The sequence below is a fragment of the Chrysochloris asiatica genome, unplaced genomic scaffold (assembly GCF_000296735.1).
Source record: "Chrysochloris asiatica unplaced genomic scaffold, ChrAsi1.0 scaffold00074, whole genome shotgun sequence".
Classification (NCBI taxonomy): domain Eukaryota; kingdom Metazoa; phylum Chordata; class Mammalia; order Afrosoricida; family Chrysochloridae; genus Chrysochloris; species Chrysochloris asiatica.
The window spans coordinates 3,298,813-3,311,801 of NW_006408592.1; positions in this window are offsets into that span (position 1 = coordinate 3,298,813).

Here is a 12,989-nt window from a genome sequence, read left to right on the forward strand (position 1 = left end):
ACAGGGTCGCTATGAGTCGGAACCGACTCCTTGGCACATAACAACAACAAACTATATACTTATTGTTAATTTGTAGGTAATTTAGAATAACCACTATACACAATTAACTTATGATTTTAAATATTTCCTTTTTTATGGCTACATTTTTTGTCTCAGAATGTTATCTAGATTAGAGCTGACAGAATTTTATCACTTTTATTATCTACTTAAGAATCAAGTGTTTTATTTGTCAGTTTTTCTATATTCTAGTTATTTTTTTACTTTCTTTCTTTGTTTTTTTATTCAAATTAGTTTTTCACATTAAGATTTAATTAATTTTCATTCTTTAAAAAATAATTATGGTGTTTAAATCTATTAATTTTCCTCTGAAAAAATTTCAAAGAATTTCATAAATATGATCTGTTGTATTCTCATTTTTATGACTTTCTACATGACCTGGAGTAATAATTTAATTCCATTTTTTGCATAATAATTTTTATAAGTTTTTATTGTGAATTGAGTGATAATTTACATGTGAGAACATCAGTTTTACATTCATCATTTCATTGCATTGATTACAATCCCCTTCATCATCATTCAACCGTATTTGCTTCTATTCACTCTGGCTTGTTTGTTTTTCTGTTTGTTTGTTGTTGTTTTTTTTGGAGGGATGTACACAAAAACACTCAGGATTATATAATCATTTAAGCAATCAAAGGGCACATTCTGCAAGCCTGCCTCCTGGCCACCAGCACACAGCCTTTCTCGTTCCAAGAGTCCAGAGATTTCAGCTGCTTTTTCTCTCCATGGCCTCATCACTGCCTCCATCTCTGGTGTCACTGTTTCTCTGGATAAGGGCCCAAATCCCACTCATATTCTTCTCCCTTGATGATTCTATGGTCCTCTGTCCCTAGACTGTAAAATGAATTACTCCCCCCACCCCTTTTTGTTACAAAACTTCTACTTTTACAGTTGTGATAGTCTCAATTAGTCATGACAACAGTTATTCACTATTGAATCATAAGAATCTTATCCCCATTTCCTTTCACCAGACCCATTTGGACAAGATGAAAACTGTTCAGTGGGGATTCTACCTTACCCCGCACACTATGAAATAAAACTCCCTTTTGAAAACTTGTAAGCCAGTCATTTCGTGCCTTTATAGCCATCCCCACCCCCCATTTTAGGTAGCCAATATCTAAGTTGCCCATCCCTATCAAACCTGTACACAGAGGGTATAGGATTGATACTTGATGTGAAGACGCCTTCCCTTTCAGTTGGTATTTTGAGCTACTACATCTGTAAGTATAGATCAAGTTAATCAAATTGTAGCAATTTATACTTGTTTCCTTTAACAAAAATTATTTTTTTATCTTTTCTAGTCAAGTCATCGAGGCAAGGTTGAATGAGTATGCCAAATGAGTACTATCTACAAGTTTGGGCATTCTTTTGTGTCTCCCTTCACTTCATATCAGTTTGACACTTCACTCGCAGCTCTAGCCCTCTGTGGCTATGTCCTTGTCCATGGGCTCAGGCATCCCCAAGTCTCACTACACTTAGGACCAACCAGCCCTTCCTCTTATCTCTCTTACCTGCAGGTCAAGGGGAGTCTATGGAACATGGTCAAACTCAGTCCATATCTTCATTGTTGCCTTTCCCCCTCTTCCACTCACCAGCAGACCAACATGGTCACCAGCAATCTTCCTTGCCTGCTCATGGTTTCCCTTTGAGCTTCAGTCTTGGAGGAGGGTTTGTCTTGAAGGGGCTTGATTGCTTGCCTTGATGGGTCCCTGGAAAATAACTTGCTTGTTGTTGTAGTAGACAATCAGACTGCCATTTTTGTTTTGACTTTCTCCTGCTGGTCTTTCTTTCAAGAAGTATCTTCTGCTCCTCTAGCTGTTCCAGGCTGATCTGCTTGTCCTTTCAAGTGGGGATGTCCCACCTCAGAAGGTTCTGGATAGGGCTCAGGAGTCCATCTAGGGTCCTATACAGTGCAAAGGCTCCACAAGAAGTCTATTTCACTGAGCAAGTTCTAGAACCCCTTTTAGGTATTCCAATCAGTTATAGGCTAAAGATGGGCTCACAAGCATTCTATAATCATGTTTCTCGATATTTCCTTCTATCCCACTCAAGTGTTTATTTTACAATAGTAAGCAAGGGAAGCCAATATTCATAAGATAATCAAGCATCTTGGCATTATTTCCCCTCTTTACACATTGAGATTGGAGTCCTGGTATGGAGCTGTGAGTTAATGCACAGGACTTGAAAGTCACTTTGAATTGCAAGGTTGGTGGCTCAAGTTCACCATTTGGTCCTTGGAAAACAGGGTCACTATGGGTCAGAAATGACTCAACGGCACTTAACAACAACAACAACAACAACCCATTTAGATTATGCCTTGATCCCTGTATCACAGAGCCCTGTTGTTCCAAGGTTGAGCATATATCACTATTTACCTCTGTCCCATTTAGTCCATGGAAACCCACCTCAGTGTTCCTCTATCTATATTGTTCTTCCACCCCTCCCCTTCTTGTGTATTGCTCTCCTCAACACCTGAACTATGATGCATCTATCCCCTACTCTGTGTTCTACTACATAATAATTTTCAAGTAATTTTTTTCCCTAACTTTGAAAGAGTTAGCATTTCTTTAATTTTATTCCTAAATATTATTAATTTCCAGTTATAAATCACTGTAGTCAGGGAATGTCACTGATATAATGGTTTATATTTTTTAAATACATTAATTTTATGGCATAATAAATGATAAAATTTTAATATATTGATGGATAGGCATATTTTCCAATGGATAATTTTTTATTTTATATAAATCTAGTATAATTGTAACTGTTCAATTATAATTCTCTGTAACTTTATTTTTATTTACCTAGAAATCAGAACATGAATATCATGTTAATGTTTCCCAATAAAATTATAATTTTGTGAGATCTGGGAGCATGAGATAGAGGTGTGAGCAAGGGATAACTTTGGCTTAACCGGAAAGAATTTTCCCATATGAGATTCTGACTGCTAGGCTATTTTCTTAAAGCACAAATATCATATGTCTTTGATGGAGATACAAAGTAGAAGTTTGTGTCTTAAGACCAGTTTTCTATCAGGCTTTGGTATCAAACCATGTATCAGCTGCTGACTTCTACTCAAGTTAGCAAGGTTAGCAGTTTGAGTCTACCAATCATTCCATAAGCTTTCTGCTCCTGTCAAGATTTATAGCCTTAGAAACTGTATACAGGGTCCCTAAATGTAGGAACTGACTCAATGGCACATAATATCAGTGGGTGGAAATGATTGGTTGGTATAATCAGCAGTCTTGTGTGTCAGTGTCTCCTTGTTTGTTTAAATGATCATTTAGATAAGGAACAGCGAGTCTGGTCCCACTAGCTAACCACTTTCTGGCTCTAAAAGAAGCAGATCCTGTTCTTTAAGTTTTATTGCACTTTCTCTCTGCATTGTTGTTGTTTTGTTGTTAAGTTTCATTGAGTTGCTTCTGATGCATAGTGACACAGTAAAGGGTTTGCAAAGAGCAACTGGTTGGTTTGAATTAATAGCTTCAGAAATATGAAAAAATTATTGTTGCTGTTATTGTTAAGTGCCATTAGCAACCCTGTATAGGGTTTCTGAGGAGCAGCTGGTGAGCTTGAACTGCTGACCTTTCAACTATGGTTGAAACTGACTTTGCAGTCTAGTGCATTAACCCACACCACCACCACACCAGCACTATGAAACTTAGATGTTAAATAATTGAACCTATGTTATTGGCTTACTGATTGAATTACTATGCACATATTCTGTGCCAGCCACACATGCTGTGTTTCTTCCTCTGATCCTAACAATCAAGATCCGGTTAGACCTCACAAGTACAAGGTACATTTCTCTGGACTGCCAAGTCTGCCCAAGATTTCAAATGCTAGTCACAAGCTTGGGAGCATCAATTACATGCTTACTTTAGATTAACTGGCTACAAATTTGAGGGTTTTATTCAGGTGTGGCACTGTGAGATAAAACATTGGACCACAAGGTCAGATTGAACCACAAGGTGGGTGGCCAAAACTCACCAGCCACTTCTTGGATATGCATTACAGGGTTGCTGTGAGTCGGAACTGCTTGATGACACTTAACAACAACAAAAATCTGTTCTCTTAGGATAATAGCTTTTAAGGTCAGATGCCCATTGCATCCATGACTTCTGATCTGCTGACTACCATTACTTCATGGACTTGATAATTCACTAGACTGACTCATAGAACTCATGGAAAATGCTATTCTTACAATTATAGTTTAATTACAGCAAAGAGGCTACTACTAACAACCAATATAAAGAAGAGATCCATAGGATGAGATCTGGAAGGATTCTCAATGTGAAACTTCCACAGCCTCAACAAGGACATTCTGCTCTTCTGTGTACATCAGTGTCTTTCACCAACCAGGAGTCCCTTGGTCTGAATCTAGAACCTTTATTGGGTCTCACTGCATACACATGATTTATACAAGTATGATTTATAGAATCATGTCCTGAGATTGTTGTTGTTAACTGCTGTTGAATTGGTTCCGAATCATAGCAACCCTGTATAGGGTCTCTGAGGAGCAACTGTTGAGTTTGAACTACAGACCGTAGGGTCCAGTGCTTATCCTACAGTGCCACACCAGGACTTAGCTGATATCTTCATCATCTAGTGTTCTTTCCAGCCTGCTCATTCCCACCTGAGTTTCTCAATTAGCATAAATCCTCAAGTATGATCCTGAGACATCATTGTTGTTATTAAGTGCCCTAAAGCCAGTTCTGACTCATAGTGACCCTGTATATGGTTTCCAAGACTTTAAATCTTCATAGGAGCAGAAAACCTCATTTTCCTCCTGATCGTAGACTTGAACCATGGACTTTGTGATTCAAAGTCCTGTGGTTATTGTATGGAGCCACCATGCTCATTTGGGGTTATTAAGTTCTATCAAGTTAGTTATGACACATAGCAGGTTATTAAGTTCTATCAAGTTAGTTATGACACATAGCAGGAGTCCCTTTAATCACCAGAGAAATTCCAAGGTTTTAGAGATTATTTCTTAGGGAACAAGATAAAAGACCAAATTTTTGGGGTGAAGTGAAATGCTTTAATTCCAAACCTGGATAAGAGATTAACATATTTTTAGTTTATGAAGCAAAAGATCCAGGGAGATGTTGAAAATGTAGGTCTTGGGTCAACAAACTTTTTCTGTAAAAGGGTGAGAAGTAAACATTTTGGGTTTTATGGACCATACAGTCTCAATTCTGCTTTGTAGCCCAGAAACAGTCATGGACAATACACAAATAAATGGGCTTGACTTTTTTTTCCAATAAAAGCTTATTTACAAAAACAGGCACCAAATCAGATTTTATTTGTGAGTCGTGCTTTATTGACCCCTGATAGAGGTAATACAGGAAAGTGAGGAGAGAAAGAGGGGAGAGGGTGAAGATGCTGTGACATTGGCTTAGCTTTCCAGGTCTTGTTGGGGTATATGTGTGCAGGGAGAACATAGCTAATGGTCTCAAGTTTTCTCAAGGAGAAGTAGCACTTTGTAGCCTACAAAAGTGCAAAGATCGGATAATTGAGGACTTGGAAGAAAATGGTAATGATTTAGAAACATTTTTTGAGTGTGAAAACTTGACTAGGTAGACGCTGTTATTAATATGTGTGTGATTTTCTTTCTGAAAGCTTCAATTCCTGGATACAATTCTTAAGAGAAACCAACAGAGTATTGATCTGGGTTTTAAGTTTTACTGAGTTAGAGCACCTGAAGGATTGGACTAAAAAGAATCAGACACTTATGAGATAATGGTTCAGATGAATAGCCATTAGTTTTAAATTGGATAGAGGAAACAACAACAACAATAGAATGGGCATTGTAAATTAAGAAAAAGTAGGAAGTTTGAAGTACTCAATATCTCTGTGAGGTTGAAGAGCAGTAGTAGAAAGGGAATGAAAAATTGTAAGGTAGGAGACTGAGGTTAGGAAAAAAAAAAAAGTATACATAGAATAAAGTTACCAGGAGGGACCAGTTCCTGGAGAATGACATCACGCTTGGTAAAGTGGAGGGTCGGTGAAAGAGAAAACCCCACAATGAAATGGATTGGCCCAGTGGTAGCAGCAATGGGCTCAGGTGTAACAATGATAATGAGGATGGCACAGGACCAGGCGGTATGCCATTCTGTGGTGCATAGGGTCACAAAGAGTTGACTAGGGAGATAAATAGAAGAATTGATCACTAAGTAGATTGTTGTTGTTGTTAGGTACTGACTCATAACAACCCTATGCACCACAGAATGAAACACTGCCAGTCCTGAGCCAACCTCACAATTGTTGCTACGCTTGAGCCCATTGCTGCTGCTACTGTGTCAAGCTATCTCGTTGAGGGTCTTCCTCTTTTTCACTGACCCTTCCAAGCATGATGTCCTTTTCCAGGGACTGGTCCCTCCTGCTAATATGTTCAAAGTATGACAGACGAAGTCTAATCAAACTGGAAGGAGCATTCTGGCTGTATTTCTTCCAACACAGATTTGTTTGTGTTTTTGGCAGTGTATGGTACTTTTAATATTCTCCTCCAACACCATAACTCAAATGCATCAATTCTTCTATGGTCTTCCTTACTCATTGTTCAACTTTTAAATGCATATGAGGCGATTGAAAATACTAAGGTGGACCTTAGTCCTCAAACTGATATCTAGATCTTGAACACTTTAAAGAGATCTTGTGCAGCAGATTTTCACCAAGAGCCAAATGATTTTGTGAGGAAAGATTATGTTTCTCACCTAAGGAATCTTGCAGGCACAGTGGTTTAGTACTCAATTGCTGACTGAAAGGTTAGCAGTTCAAACCCACCACCCACTCTACAGAAGGAAGATATGGCAATCTGTTGCCTTAAGAATTATAGCCTTGAAACTTACTCTGCTCTATAGAGTTGCTATTAGTTGGAATTGACATGAGAGCAATGGGTTTTTCTCTGTGTAGAGGCAAAATCTTAGATTTCGTATTGAGCTTTCATTCAATTTTATATATTTGACGATGCTATGACATGCTCTCCATGGAAGGGACCAAAAGGAGAGTCCTATTCCATTATGTATTTCTTGGAAGCAGATGTGTTGTTATGAAAGAAGTATTAAAAGAGTAATCAATGCACTAGCATTTACTAGATGTGTCCTATAACAAGGCACTATATGCTGATGAATCTCAATTTCTTTGTTGTACAATAAGACAATTTTAATGGTTGTGATAGTTAATGTTATACATCAGTTTGATCAAGTTACGATTTCTCAGTGGTTTGGCAGACATTGGACTGATTGCATTCCATAATATAGTATAATGTAATCGATTCCATGATAATGATCAGATGTGGTCAATCAATCAGTTGCAAGAAAAGTTCCCTCAGAGGTGTGGCCTGCACCTAATATATATATGGATGACGTCGTAAAACTCACTGATTCACTCAATCACTTTGTACCTAGCTCCTGACTCATCAACATCTGAATTTGGTTCTTGTGATGTGAGCCAACAGTCTTATACCTAATCTGTCAGTTTTGAGTTCATCATCCCCTGCAACCATATGAGTCAGAAGAAGCCTCCATTCTGGTGCCTCATCCACAAAATTTGGCCCTTGTCAGCTTCCACAAATATCCGCATCAATCTCTTGATTTCAATCTCTCTGTATGTATTTATACATACATGTTTCACTGGTTTTCCTGCTGGGTTGTTTGAAAATACATAGGGGATTGCTTGTCATGACTGGAGGCACTCACTACTGACAATAAATGGATAAAAACAATGAAAATGAATATCCTTCAAAAGTGTGTGATAGGCTCACACAATGAAAAATTCTTGACCAAAATATTTACACAAAAGCTTTCTCATAAGGTAAACTGTGCTTGAGACAACATGTCTTAGTTTCAATATGTGATTAAAAGGTGAAGCAAAGGTTATTTCTTTGCCTTAGGAAAACAAAAAGCAATTAGTATTTTTATTTTATTTTTTTTTGGTCTTGCTTTCTTTCAATGTGAATTTAAATTATCTAGCAAGAATTTGGGTTTTCAAGTAGCCCATAAATGAATTATCAAGCAAAACAGACCTCTGGGTGAAGTTCTGAAATGTGTCCTGGTGAATCCCATTTGTATCAGTGCTAGATCTGCTGAGAGCTCAGTTTACATATAACTGAAATTTCTGTGCCTTTGGACAATGCAGAGAGGGAGAGTAAAATAATGATTGAAGAAAAGGTTCAGAAGGTACACACTAGAGCAGATTTTACTAGCCCATTAGGAAGTTTTACAGAGAGGACAATCCAGGGACATGTGTATCTTCTAATCATATATAAATCAGGTTTAGACTTGTGCTTAATGGAATTGGATTTGAACTCTGAGAACATCTTTCAGGAGGCTGAGAAAGCTGTGCTATTTATGGTCTTTTGGAGGTAAGGATGCTGACACATCCTTTTATTACTAGAACTTGAAATAAAATATATCATCATGGTGCTTTTATCCTATTGGGTGCAGACTGGAATGTTTTCACTGTTTCTTTGGAAGAGAGAAAGACATTACTCTCTTGATTAAGCAAGGGCATTATGATAAATTTATATATTCCTATTCTGATGTGGTGCTGCAGGATAATGTGCTGGGCTGCGAGGTCAGTTTGAAAACCATGGTCAGCTGTTCAAACCCACCAGCTGCTTCTCAGAAACCCTATGCGGGGTTGCTATGAGTCAGAAGTGACTCGAAGGCACTTAACAACAAAGCAACAATTGTAATATATATATGAGTTCTGGTATGATGCTGTAGGATAAGCACTGGACTATTAACCACAAGGACAGTGATTCAAACTCACCAGTCATTCCTGGGCAACTCTATAAAGGGTCTCTATGAGATGGAACTGACTCTACTGCACTTAACAACAACAAAAATTATAATATAGGAGGTGGAGTTAAAGTCCTCGTTTTACTAAGAATCACTTTTCTAAGCATATGCACTTGACTAATAACCAGGAGGTTGGTCATTGAAACCCACCAGCTGCTCTTTGGAAACTCTATACAGGGACACTATGTGTCGGAACCAACTCTATAGCACTTAACAACAACAACAAGCATTTAAATATATTTCTAATCAAATTGTTCATGGTTTCATATGTTTTAACTATGTTGTTCAACAAGATTAAATAAGGTTTACTATAGGTACTTTGGAATCCTGGTGTGGTACTGCAGATCAGTTTGAACCACAAGGTCAGAAGTTCAAACACACTAGCCACTCCTCAGAAACCCTAGACTAAGTCTCTATAAGTTGGAACCACTCAATCACACTTAACAACAACAATATAAATACTTTATCTTGTACTTCTCGTTGCCAACATTCCTGAGAACAATGGTATGCTCATGGTCAGTACTAATTGAATACTTATTCAGAGTTATTGAATTCATTCAGAAAATCACAGTTTCCTAAGAAACCTACCTTTGTTCAGGGGATACTTTCAGGAACTATATAGCAAAGCAATATAGAGAGGGACTTAAATTTACTAGTTATGTATTAGTTATGTGGCCGAGAAGAAGATGTTATGCTGTTCAGTGTCACTGAGCCACCTCTGATGACTCAGAGTAACCTCGTTGTTAAGTGCTAGCGAGTCAGTTCTAACCCATAGCGACCTTGTATAGGATTTCCAAGGAGCAGCTGGTGAGCTTGAACCACTGACGTTGCAGATCAAATGACTTTGCAGTCTGATGCATTACCTTATGCATAGCAAAATGAAACACTACCAGCTTTGATCCATCCTCACAAGTTTCTTGTTTTTGAGCCCATTGTTGCTGCCAAGGTGTCACTCCATCCCATTGCGGATCTTCCTCTTTTTTGTTGATGCTCCATTTTTCCAAGCATGCTGTTTTCCTGTGTGAACTTTAATGACATCATTTCTAGCAATTAATAATGATAGCTACCATCTTTTAAGGCTTGACAGTTTAAAAACGTGTTTTACTTTAAAAATGAACTTGCTAATACTGGTGTGAGTATAAAAGATAAACTAATAATAGTCAATAAAATGTTCTGTATTGTTTTAAACAAATGAATGGGTTTGTGTTATTAGAGGCAGAACAAAAGTTATCTACTCTCAATTTATTTGAGAGATCTCTTTTGATGTTTAAAATAAAAGTATTTCCAGCTCATATGTTTTTGTTGTTGTTAAGTGCTATAGAGATGGTTTTGACTCATAATAACCTTATATACGGTTTTCGAGGAATAGCTGGTGGGTTTGGACCTTGTAGTTTGCAGTTCAGTGCTTATCCTACAGTGCCACACCAGGATTTCAGTTTGTATAGCTCCTTTCTTTTCTCTTACTTATGTGAGTTCTGCGCTTGGCCTATACTATGTGAAGATGTCCTGTCAGAGAATTATCCTAATGCTGTTGCTGGTAAAAATATTTGTCTTATTTCTGTCCAAAGGTCTGAGAGACCATAAGAAGCAATTTGCTGTAGTACCCCAATCAATAAATGATTGATTGCATTTATTTTATTTCTCTGGGCTCTTGATTTGATTTATCTGGCGCTTTTATTTGGTATTAGTGCATTTTATTTTCATTTTAACTTTTCTTTGAGACAGAACAGAGGTTTCATTCCTCTGGGCTACTTATAATAGGTTTTTGAAGAGCAATAGGCTTTCTTTGAGCATCATTAAGGCAAAAAGTTGGTTTCATTCATTCCTTCCTTACTCTGACCTACCTTCCCTTCTGGTTTCATCTTCTGTCATTCTGCCCTGAACTCCACCTCTACAGCCTGATTTCCTACTTTAGGGCTTTTATATTTGCCACATTTTCTTTCTAGAATGGCTTGTCCCTAGATTTTCATAAGAATATCTCTTTCTTATCCTTCAAATCCCAGCTCAAATGTCGCCTTCACAGAGAAATCTTTCCTTATCACTGAATTAGAAATAAGTCTATCAGTCACTCTATAATGCCATCATATTTTATTTATTACATCATTACCCAAATACTAATAGCATTTATATTAGCAATGTCCTTATGTATTTACATGATTATTTGTAACTATTTCCTTTTCACCCAGAATAAAAGTTCCATTAGAGAAGAGTTGTCCACGACAGAATGCATAAGATACAGAATGTATTCTATATCTATCTGGCATATAGTAGGTGCACTGGCATATAGTTGTTGTTGTTGTTATGTGCCGTGGAGTCAGTTCCGACTCATAGCAAACCTGTACAGGGTTTCCAAGGCTGTATATAGTAAACGTCACTAAACATTTATTTAATGAGTGAATGAATAATTTGTGGTGAAAACTAATAATGTCTGTAATTTCTTTCATTTAAAATTATTAGACTTTGATGCTTCAAAGAATCCCTAGCAGGCATCTTGTTCAAATTTTGATTTTACACAGAAACTGAGGTTCAGAGAGGTAAAGAGGTTTTACAAAGCTAGACAATGAGAGTCAACTTCTGTGTCCTATCATATTTTCACTACAGTATGCTTCCAGTGGTGAAAATCATCTGAATTGTCTTACAAGTATTCTACAAATACTAATCTATAATTCTAAAACCCCAAACCTCTAAAAGGCAAGTGTTATGAAACTTTGGCATCAAAACTCATTTGGTGGCAAAAATCTAACAAAAACTAATGTGCAGCTATTTATAGTTTTTTTGTATCCTACTTAGTGTGACCAGTCATATACTCTATTGCAGAAATTCTAATGTCTGATTATAGGCTTCTGCCCCAGATTCTGCTAAGGGCTATTATGTAATACTTAATACATACACTGTGTAAGTTTTCTAACATTCAAATATAGCTGAAGTCTAAAGTACGTCGAAAGTCAAGGATTTCAAAGAAGGGGGATTATAGACATATACTTAATCATATGTTCTTTTGCTCAGTGAAATCAGGAAATGAGTAACAATTTAACCACAAAAGTGAGTCCAAAAGTCCAGAAGAACTCGTTTGTTTTGATAACCTTAGATTACAAATGAGAAAACTGGGCAATTAAATAAGTTATACCAAATCAATCATTTCAAGAGCCATAACGTTGCAAATCTCATATATCTGGTCTAGAAAACTATCAAATCACATACAGAAAAGAACATTAAATGCCATATTTCATTCACTTCTCTAGATTATTTCATATAGATCATCTTGTGACTCTTCACAATAATGGCCTGAAAGTCAATACCAATATTATATTCTTATTTGGGTGAGGGTCTGTGAGAAGTTACATAGTTGTCCAAGTCACATAAGTATAAATAGCATATTAGGGATTTAGCTCTAAAAACTATACTTACCACCATAGCTTTTAATTCACAAGACTTTCATAACAATAAGTTCACCATATGATTCTTTGAAATGATTTATGAAATAGAAATACTTTTGAAAACTTTTTGTTGTGAATTGAGTAAAGGTTTAAAGAATAGATCATTGGTCCCACATTCAAAAAATTATACACTTTGTGTTGTTACAATGGTTGCATTCTACTCCATGTACTAATAACTAACAGAATTTATCTCTATTCATTTTATTTTTTCCCCTCACCACCACCTACCTTATAACCTTTATGGCGGTGGTTGTTATGTGCCATGGAGTCGGAACCGACTCATAGTGACCCTGTGCAGGGTTTCCGAAGCTGTAAATCTTTACGGGAGCAGAAAGCCTCATCTTTCTCCTGCAGAACAGCTGGTAGTTTCGAACTGTTGACCTTGAGGTTCGCAGCCCGATTCGTAACCACTACGCTACCAGAGCTCCTTAGAACCTTCATGGAATGTTCCATTTAGCAATAAAATAATCTGGTAACTTTTTGTAACACTGGTTTCATACCATGTTTATTCTTTTGTGATTGACTAATTTCACTTAGCATAATAACCTCCAGGTTCATCCAGTTTGTGAGGTGCTTTTGCAGATTGCTCTTTATTCTTCAATGTTGGGTCCTAATCCATTGTGTGTATGTACCAAAGTTTGTGCAGCCATTCTTCTGTTGATGGTCATTTAGGCTGCTTCCATCTTTT